We start from the raw sequence: 10,874 nt of genomic DNA on the forward strand, positions 1-10,874 counted from the left end.
CTGCTAAATCAACACTATGTCACTGGGCCACTCTGTGGCTTCCTTATACTGCTGCCACCTCCCCACTATGTGACTAGGCCACTCTGTTGGCTCCTCATGCTGCTGCTACCTCAACACTATGTCATTGGGCCACTCTGTAGACTTCTCAAGCTGTTCTCCCACCCTCCCCACTCCATGACTGGGCCAGTATTTTGCCTTTTTGGCCTTGTTGGCATCATCATTTATTTAACCGTTCTTCTGATCTGTCAGAATGAAGGAAAAATGAGACACACATCGGATCCTGTCTGTGTAGCAGCTGTAAGGCCTGTATGGTCCCATCAGAATTGGCTTATGATTTGGTAGCCAAAAGCAGGAGTGGGTACAAAACACATAAGACAGGAGAGCCTGGGGCCCGAGTGGGAGGAGGAGACGGTCCTCACACCGGAGCCAGACACCTAGCGGAGAGCATCAGCCAGTGGGACACAGCCATGAAGACCCCGGCTGCCGAGCCAGGGTTCGCCTTTCCGGACTGGGCCTACAAGCCGGAGTCCAACCCGGGCTCCGGACAGATCCAGCTCTGGCACTTTATTCTGGAACTGCTGAGAAAAGAGGAATATCACGACGTCATCGCCTGGCAAGGAGACTACGGGGAGTTTGTCATCAAGGACCCGGACAAGGTGGCGCATTTGTGAGAGATGGATTTATTATTCTATGCATATATAATGCGAACATTCTGTAGTACACATTTCTGTCCACTAGATGGCTGCAAACCATATGTATGAGAAGGTCAATAAGGAAGGGGGAAGAGGGGATTACATTACAGTTTTCAAATCTACCTAAACCACTCCTATCAGGTTACGGAGCGAATAGTCTCTTCTTAAGGAATAAAAGGTCTCTTCTACCATGGCTCAGGGAAGATGAGAAGATGCTTTCATGAAACCACCTAGTTTGTCTGGTCTCATTATAAAGCAGTATGGTGTACACATACTTATTCTTCTAATTGATTTGGCACCACACAAAGAAGAGGGAGAAGTGCATGAATTGCGCTAACAAATGGCGCCCAACGTGGGGCAGACAGCTTGCGTAACTTCCGATTTAAACGCCACGAGAGCAACTTAAACGGAACCATCAGACGAGATCACATGCCGGCAAGGTAAGAAAGCTTTATTTCTTACGAATCTCCTCTGAAACTTCCGCATTTGTGGGTTCTTAAGAGTTGAATTGGTGTGGTAGAACATACTGGAACTAAACGGAAGTTGTTAGATAGCTGAGTCTGATATCCTGTGACGTAGAATTGGATCCCAGCCAAGTTCTGATGAGAATCTTGAGGAAAGGGTTAACACCAATTGTCATAGGCAATTGGAAGTTATTAAGATTTTGTATCCCGGTGAATTGACTAGGGGTCTTCACCAAGAGAGATTGTGGGCTCAATACTATTATATCGTTTGATCTTTGTGCAACTGTGCTTAAGTTTGTGGGTTCGATAGCGATTACTTATAGTAATCGGATACCGTTTGATCTTTGTGCAACTACGCTTAAGTTAGCGGGCTCGATAAGTAGCAATTGTTGGATCTTCGTGTAACTACAATAATGGGAAATTCTAATGTTGCAGGACAGAGTGAAGAGATATTAACGGCAGCTCAGTTGATGCAAGAAAGAAAGGAAAAAGTTTCAGTTAGGAATAAAAGTTGAAAGCATTCTGTCATACTAAGTAGCAGCGATTTCAGGTATTATCCGGAAATATGCAGTTTTGGGTAAAAGTTCCCCCCAGAGGTTGCAAATGCAGTAGGAGATAGATTAAATTAAAGTTTGTGGAAAAGTGTATATGGAAGTGACTGAGAGAAATTGAGAAGAATGGACAATATTGGTATAGTAAGATGGAGGATTTGGGTGTGGTAGGGAACAAAGAACAGGAGACTTTGCCATGTGGCATCCCTTCCCCCACCACATCTGTTGTAACTTTAAGAAGTAATCCTGGGTCTTGTGGTTCATCAAACAATACTATTGCTTTTTCTGTCAGCCCCTCCTCTACACCATGTTCTGGAATGCTCTTATCAGCACCACCCACTGTGCCTTCTGCTCCCTCTATCCCTTCCCCATCCCCCAAAACTCTTTCCTTAGAACATCAACCCCCTCCTTATGGGGGATGGGAGTGTGGGTAGTAACATCAATTTTGCCATGATGAATAGAATTCCCAATTCAGAGAACTTACTTATGCTGCTTGAGCATGAAAATTAGTTAAAATATGGAGAGTTTTCTCATATTATTTATGAGATTTGGAAAATTAAGTCCAATGTAGAGCTGGGGATTTAATGCATAGTGAAGATAAGTGAGTCTGGGAGGAAGTGTTTAGGTCATCAGTCAGTCACATTGTCATCAGGACAGAGAGTGTGGAGAAAGTTTTCACTAGACTCCAGGAAAGTTGGGTGGATTTGGATTTTTGAGATTACCTTAGCTATGCATGAGAAAATCCTAAGTGCTGCCTTTGTGGATGGTCTTAAGGATCATCTGCGGGCGTCTAGTGTTGGCTAGGCTTGAGAGAAGTTCATTTTGTCCCTTCATATTGTTAAAGTTAAATCAAACAAAGACCTAAGGCGGGCGTGGCTGCCTATCAGTCCTCCCCACAAGGGGGGGAGGAAGACTTTGTATGTACTTGCCCACTTCCTCGCCCGTGGGAGGAGCTACAAATGTTCAGCCCTTTCAAATGAAACACCCATAGGGAATTAACAACCCAGAATCAAATACTGGATCCCTATTATTTATATAATCCTTGGGATCTAATTCCATTGCCTCATAGCAAACATGTTCCATGATCTCTCATGGCTAAGGGTAGTATCACATGTGTAGGAGCATATAGTAATGCAATTCCTACTCCTCTCACCAATTAATCACCGTCTTAAGGGTGTGCAAAATTTAAATCTGATTACTCTGCTGCATCTGGAGGAGGGGAGGCTGGGAGTAGTAAATACAAATACTTTTTCCCACCTCTGTAAATAGAGTGCTTTCTGGGAGTAGTAAATAAAAACATAAAAATTCAAATTTACATGAATGTCTCCAATTAATAACCACATTTTTGAGTTTCTGGTAGATCATTTCAGGTTCCTGGAAGATGGATCATTTCGGACAGGATATGCTGTTCCTACTTAATCTGATGTTGTCAAGAAAGAACCACTCCGTCCAGCAATGGTAGTGCAGGAGACAGAGCTGAAGACACTCGCTGAGGTTGGTAAGATGGCTGAGGGTAAGACTACTAACATCCAGGTATGCCTTCGGTATCACTCATTATTATGGTCTAATCTAGTGAAGCAGAGATTTTGTTTGATCCATGGGTAAGTCCATCAATAATGAATGCTGAGTGTATGAAAGATGTTTGATGCCCTGATGCTGCCTGAGAAGGTAGAGGCTACATATTACCTGAAGTCTATGCTAAGTGGAAATCTGTGTGATACAGGATGGCTTAAGACCAGTGGACTTCCAAAAAGTTTGCCTTTTTCAGATACAGGTTACAGAGGCTGAATGGAAACATCAAAGGATAAAGGTAGAAGTGATAATAGGACTCTGGAGAGTTGGTAAGAAACTCTTCCTTCAGAGGGCACTCTACCTAAAGAGGATGGATTTGAAAATGGGCAAATCAAGAGAGAGAAGGTGTGATTGGGTTCTGTGGGGGATGGCTCCTGGGTTCAACAATGCTGCCACTAGGTTAGTTGTGAATGCTGTAATAATGATAGGAGAACTATGGGAGTTCCAGGAAGGCATATACCAAGGTCATCTTACCCATTTCAGAGACTGCGGATTGACTACATTCGGAACAAAGGTGGAACAGTGTGAATATGTCTGTGTCTGTATTGATCTCTTTCCAGGATATTCGGAGATTTGGCCTGTAGCAAAGGCTACATCTAAAAGATACTGACTGAGGTGAGAGTACCTATCCGTGGGGTTTTTCTCCCTCCGATATACATCTAACCGAAAGATAGGCCTAAGTCCTTATGAAGTACTCTTTGGGAATGCTCCTGGATTAGGTGTCTATTTCCCCAATAGTTCCAGATGCAGCATAGTAGTTTTCCAAATGATGTTGCCTGTTGCACAAATTATTGTCTAATGTGTATTTCCAAGTTTTAGTTGTTTCCTAGAATCCAGACTGTATAGAAGCGATTCATTCTTTACAATCAGGAGATTGGATAGTGGTGAAACGAGAGACGTGTGGAAAGTCCTAGAGCCACGGTTTGAAGATCTACATCAAGTCCTGATAACCGCTGCCACTGCTGTCGAATTGCAAGGAAAAACTGATCTTATTGCAATCAAGTGCCAGGACTATAAGAGTCATAATGTTGTTTCATGCCTTATTGTTTGTTCTATATTGTACAAAGGGGAAATCACAGTCAAATCAAATTCCAACAGTGTTATATTATCAAGATGAGTCAGGAACAACTAAGTTGACTTTTGCAGTATAGTGGACTGTAAGACAGATGACAGGACACTTGGTTTTGGTCTGAGAAGTACATCTGTGTGACTGGAAGTGACCCAGTCTATGGTAATTGTGTTTAAATATGACCATACCAACTGTGGATATTGGAAATTAATCGAATGGAGTACTAGTCTGAAGTGTTGGGAATATAAACCAGTGGAAACTACCTCTAGAGTCAGTAAAGCTGAAGGTTTGTCGCAAAGGATGACTATTCTGAAGGGAACACCACCAAACAGTTGCAACATGATGAATGTAATCCTCTGTTCCTGTCCATTAGAAATCCTATCCAACAGGATTCGGGGATATATGTGTTAGGAGCATGTGTAAGTGACAAACATAGCCTAGACAAATTTAGAATGTTGGTAAGAGAGAAACCTCAAAGTTCAGTAGCATCTGTGGCTCCTACATCCTTACCTATAATTGACATTAAATATTTGGCCAAATTTAAAATATAATGACAAACTGACCTTAGAGACAGGATTTATACAGGAAAGCCCTTTGGTGTTTTCCCTCCAGGATATTGTTCTTACATAATTCAGCTGAAGAAGACAAGTAGTGACTCTAACGTTTACTCTGACAGTTGGTTTATCAACCAAAATGATCAAAACACAGATATCTGGTGATTGTGTGTAGATTTGAAACTCCGACCCGGGATGCAGGTGGAATGAAGTGGTCAATGTACCCTGATCAAGTCCTGATCGGGTACTGATGCCATTTGTTCTATTCTCACCTCCTGAGTGAGATCAAATCAGAAACCAATGTCTGGTCACGACTAAGGAGGTCACTGCCTACATCCTTTGACTCACATTTATACATGGATGCCATAGGAATCTGTAGAAGGGTTTCTGATGAATTTAAAGCAAAAAGTCAGATAATTGCAGGATTTGAGTCATTAACTCCCATGATTAGTAAAAATAAAAAAATTATATTTTTTTGATTGGATTAACATCTCTATTGTCATCAACAGAGATTTGTGAATTATATATGTGATGCTGTTAAGGGAATGGTGGAACAACTGAGCTCTTTTCCAGTGATGACTCTACAGAACCGACTGGTCCTTGACAGCAGAAAAAGGAGGGGTCTACAGGAACTGCTGCATCTACATTCAACACTGCCCCGATGGAAGGATCACCAAGGATCTGAAGAAACTGATGGACTTTATCAAATGAACTGATGGGAAAAATTCTGAAATTAATATCATGGCCAGAATAATGTTTTGGGAACTGGTTCAGCGACTACAATGTTATTAGAATTTGGTTTTAACAGGCTGTCATATAGTTCTACATTTTAGGAAAATTGTTTTGGAAAATGTATAATACATCCATGCCCACACTATGTATATGTGCTGTGCCCCTGGCAAAGACACAGATTATTCCATCCTTAAGTAAATAAAACCTTGTTGATGGTTGCGGGGTAAATAGGACAAGGTGAAGGCAAACCTGAAAGGGAGTTGAGGGTACCTGGTGAAGCAATAAGGAAAGTCCAGCTCTTCGCTGTTTAGGGCGTTGGGAGAGTACCTCACTTTGCCTGTTCACCTTTGGTCTATTTCCCGCAAAAGGAGGGATTTGTGAGAGATGGATTTATTATTCTATGCATATATAATGCAAACATTCTGTAGTACACATTTCTTTCCACTAGATGGCTGCAAACCATATGTATAAGAAGGTCAATAAGGGAGGGGGAAGAGGGGATTACATTACAGCTTTCAAATCTACCTAAACCACTCCTATCAGGTTAAGGAGCGTATAGTCTCTTCTTAAGGAACACCCCTTTTGTGATGTCATGTCTGCTATTTAAGTCAATGTACTGTGAATAAAGGGTCTCTTCTACCATGGCTCAGGGAAGATGAGAAGATGCTTTCATGAAACCACCTAGTTTGTCTGGTCTCATTATAAAGCAGTATGGTGTACACATACTTATTCTTCTAATTGATTTGGCACCACACAAAGAAGAGGGAGAAGCGCATGAATTGCGCTAACACGGTTATGGGGCGTGCGCAAGTGAAAACCTCAAATGAACTAGGTATTACTACAACAAGAGAATCCTTCACAAAACCAAAGTCAAACGCTTCACCTACAAGCTCAACTTCAACAAGCTGGTACTGGTCAACTACCCCTTCATCGACATGGGCATGGCGGGAGGGCCGGTAACTCTGAGTGCTCTGCCTATAACGTCAGGAGAAACACACTTCCGTTTCCCGCCCTGCACCCCTTCAGATGTTTTGTCTCCCACGAGGAGCTACGATCACCCACCCTCTTCTCATTCGTGGCACGTTGTCTCGCCCGTGGATCAGTCAGTGATTGCAGCGAAGGCACCTCTACTAACTCTGAAGTCGAAGAGAGTCTGAGCGAAGAGCAGCACCGACGAGGCCCTGGGCCTGACATCCCAGCGTCCCAGCGTTCAGAGGGCCACCACTTCCTCGACTCACTCATGAGGATATTTTCAGGGTCTACCCTCGTCCACGGGTGCCAGAACCCCTCAGCCTATTCCCAGTTCGAATATTCTAGATTTTTTTTTGTCAGTAACCTCCCTTCTTGCTTGTGGGCCAATGAAAAGGCTGCAATGTCTTTGTCTGAGCTTAGCAACATCCGTAGCAACCGATAGGAAAGTTGCCTACCCCTTACTATAGAAGAACCTCCCCAGCAGCCCTTGTATGCAGTATTTTGCAGAACTGAGAGAGATAGAGTGTTATTGCTGTGCTCTCTGCTTTCCTGTGTCATTACATTAGATAGTTAGTTAGCTTATATACAGTATATAATACAGATAGTTAGTGGGAGATAGTCAGTGTAGGTTAGATAGTGAAATACTGTAGTGTAGCTGATAGGTTCTGCTGTCCATACATACATACATAGTGCTGTGATGTCACAAGTTCACAATAATACTTAGTGCACCAATCACTAATAAGTAGTCAGACCTGTTAAAATGTGAAGTTGCACGTATTAAGCCAAAATATTCGCATCATTAGTGCCGAATATTTTGGAGCACTCTATCTGCATATAAAGCTATTGTAATGTTCTGCTTTGCCAACCATTTTCTTCAGTCTCAGGAAACTTCTAGCAGCTTGAAAAATGTAGCTACAGTATAGTGACCCACGCCTGTATATCGAGCGCATTACACGAATATTACTTTGACGATTTTTTTGCGATCAAGAAAATAATCTCGAATTCGCGAATATATGACGAATATTCTACCAAATATTCACGAAATATTGCAAGTTCGAATATTGCCCCTGCCGCTCATCACTACCAATGACCTCAAATCATATGAACTATACCCCATCACCTACTCTGAGCCCCATATACCCAGGTGGTAGTCATTTTTCATTTAATCCCAAAGACATAAAGCGTTACCTTCAGGCGCACACGCAGAGCGTGTATAACTACCACCTCAGCCCACAGGCATTCCTGCATTACCCCAGTATTGTGGTGCCTCAGCCGCAACGCCCTGAAAAGCCTCTACATTTACCCCCTGATAAACCTCCATTCAAATTCAAACTTCAGCCTCCTCCTTTGGGCAAAAAGCAGTGGGACAGACCCCTGGAACCCGGTTCATCTACCTCCTCCTCCTCAGGGGACCTGCAAATCATAGTGGAGCCAATCTCTGATGCTGAGGAAGATGAGGAGGAACTAATGGTGGAGGTGACAGACATCAGTGAAGAAGAGGAAGAAGATGAGGAGGTGTTCAAAGCCCCCACAGAACCAGAGCAAAGACCCCCTCCACCTATTCCTCCTGGAAAGGAAGAAGAAGCGGTTGGCGCAGGAAGTGGAAGCGGACGCTGCATCCCCCTTAGGTTGCGCTTCAAGCAACGTTGGAGCGAGGACCTGCGTCTGGAGGCCGAAGGAAGAGCTGGGGAGTCAGACAAAAAAGTGAGAAGTAATCAGGAGGAGCCAAAGCTTCCCCCACAGCCGGGTGCAACCCCCTGTAGGAGGGTGAGCACCGAACTCCAGAGGGCCACAGAGGAACTGTCCCTAGAAAGTCTGGATTCCTAATGGAGGACTTGTGGGGCCCAGCGAGGGCAGCTGCTCTATATGCAGATTAGTGCCCTTTGTGGTATCATGTTCCAGCGGAATTTATTCCCCCAGGCCCAAAAAAATGACCTTGGGGTCCCCGTAAGTAAGGACTTGAGTTTTTATAATCCTAGATTTTAACAGTTATTTTTGGGGGGGGGGGCGGGGTGCCCTGCATACATGACTGGGTTCGCTGTAGAAATGTTTTCTTTTTTTTAACATAAGAAAATTGCTTTAAATGATCCGACTTCCCAACAGGCGCCATCATAACCTTCCTCTATTCCACACACGTGTAAATATCGCTTCCCTCTTTGCATGGCGTAACGCTGGGACATCAACCTGGAAAAAGTCCAAAGAAACTCGTATTCCACAGGTCTGCCAAGGCCCTGCCCTTGCCAGCTAAAGACTGGTGCTTTCTCAGGTTTTGGGGCGCAACACCCCCTCATTTCACCCTGGGCATTCATGCACCCCAGCGACCATCGTTACCATAACGTTTTTACTGAAGATCTGTGACGCTGCTGGCACCAGGGAACGGTAAACTTTGCGCATTAATCTCCATTAGTGTTGCCTTACAGATTTCCAGTTTTAGATAATATTGTATAAAAGAGGATTTTTTTTTCTTCTCCTCCTGGATTTTTATAAACTTTTATAAACCCCTCCCCCTCTTCCCCCTGTGATCTGGACTCGGGCGATCGCATCCGGTCCAGTTTCTTTTTCTTTTTAAAAAAGGTAAAGGAAATAATAGTAAAACTTTATTATGGGGGTGCGTTCTGCATCAGACAGTATATATGTATACATATAATGAACTGGTCGGTTCTGAGGTTTTCTCTTCAAGATGGCGGCCGCTAGAAATGACATGTGACTTACTGGAAAAGCTTTGCTCCGCCCATGAAATATTTGGCGAAGTTCCGCATGCTGCCGCCATGTTCTGCCTCCATCTAAAATATTGTTTATAACTATTTCTGCCCCCGATTGGGTCTGCGGGTTTTGGTACACGCGGTGACCTACCCTCTGTGGCGTTCGCGCCTTGCTGTTACAATCAAACCTACACAATGTGCCTTATCAAGACAGTGTGCAAGCTGCATCACTAATAGTCTTAAACGCCCCTCTACCCCAATCACCTGCCCTATGCAGAAATGGGGCTCTTGGCCATTTTTTAAAAATTTATATACACTGCTCAAAAAAATAAAGGGAACACAAAAATAACACATCCTAGATCTGAATTAATTAAATATTGTTCTGAAATACTTTGTTCTTTACATAGTTGAATGTGCTGACAACAAAATCACACAAAAATAAAAAAATGGAAATCAAATTTTTAAACGACGTTGGTGGATAGAGCGAGACATGATGTCCCAGATGTGCTCAATTGGATTCAGGTCTGGGGAACGGGCGGGCCAGTCCATAGCATCAATGCCTTCGTCTTGCAGGAACTGCTGACACACTTCAGCCACATGAGGTCTAGCATTGTCTTGCATTAGGAGGAACCCAGGGCCAAACGCACCAGCATATGGTCTCACAAGGGGTCTGAGGATCTCATCTCGGTACCTAATGGCAGTCAGGCTACCTCTGGCGAGCACATGGAGGGCTGTGCGGCCCTCCAAAGAAATGCCACCCCACACCATTACTGACCCAATGCCAAACCGGTCATGCTGGAGGATGTTGCAGGCAGCAGAACGTTCTCCACGGCGTCTCCAGACTCTGTCACGTCTGTCACATGTGCTCAGTGTGAACCTGCTTTCATCTGTGAAGAGCACAGGGCGCCAGTGGCGAATTTGCCAATCTTGGTGTTCTCTGGCAAATGCCAAACGTCCTGCACGGTGTTGGGCTGTAAGCACAACCCCCACCTGTTGACGTCGGGCCCTCATATCACCCTCATGGAGTCTGTTTCTGACCGTTTGAGCAGACACATGCACATTTGTGGCCTGCTGGAGGTCATTTTGCAGGGCTCTGGCAGTGCTCCTCCTGTTCCTCCTTGCACAAAGGCGAAGGGTAGCGGTCCTGCTGCTGGGTTGTTGCCCTCCTACGGCCTCCTCCACGTCTCCTGATGTACTGGCCTGTCTCCTGGTAGCGCCTCCATGCTCTGGACACTACACTGACAGACACAGCAAACCTTCTTGCCACAGCTCGCATTGATGTGCCATCCTGGATAAGCTGCAATACCTGAGCCACTTGTGTGGGTTGTAGACTCCGTCTCATGCTACCACTAAAGTGAAAGCACCACCAGCATTCAAAAGTGACCAAAACATCAGCCAGGAAGCATAGGAACTGAGAAGTGGTCTGTGGTCACCACCTGCAGAACCACTCCTTTATTGGGGGTGTCTTGCTAATTGCTTATAATTTCCACCTGTTGTCTATCCCATTTGCACAACAGCATGTGAAGTTGATTGTCACTCAGTGTTGCTTCCTAAGTGGACAGTTTG

General features: G+C 44.3%; 1 pseudogene; it reads left to right on the top strand.

Moving 5' to 3' along the window:
* The first annotated feature begins 467 nt into the window (after window positions 1–467).
* Window positions 468–8,563, top strand: LOC120986879 (annotated as a pseudogene).
* The last annotated feature ends 2,311 nt before the right edge of the window (window positions 8,564–10,874 follow it).

The sequence above is a fragment of the Bufo bufo genome, chromosome 1 (assembly GCF_905171765.1).
Source record: "Bufo bufo chromosome 1, aBufBuf1.1, whole genome shotgun sequence".
Classification (NCBI taxonomy): domain Eukaryota; kingdom Metazoa; phylum Chordata; class Amphibia; order Anura; family Bufonidae; genus Bufo; species Bufo bufo.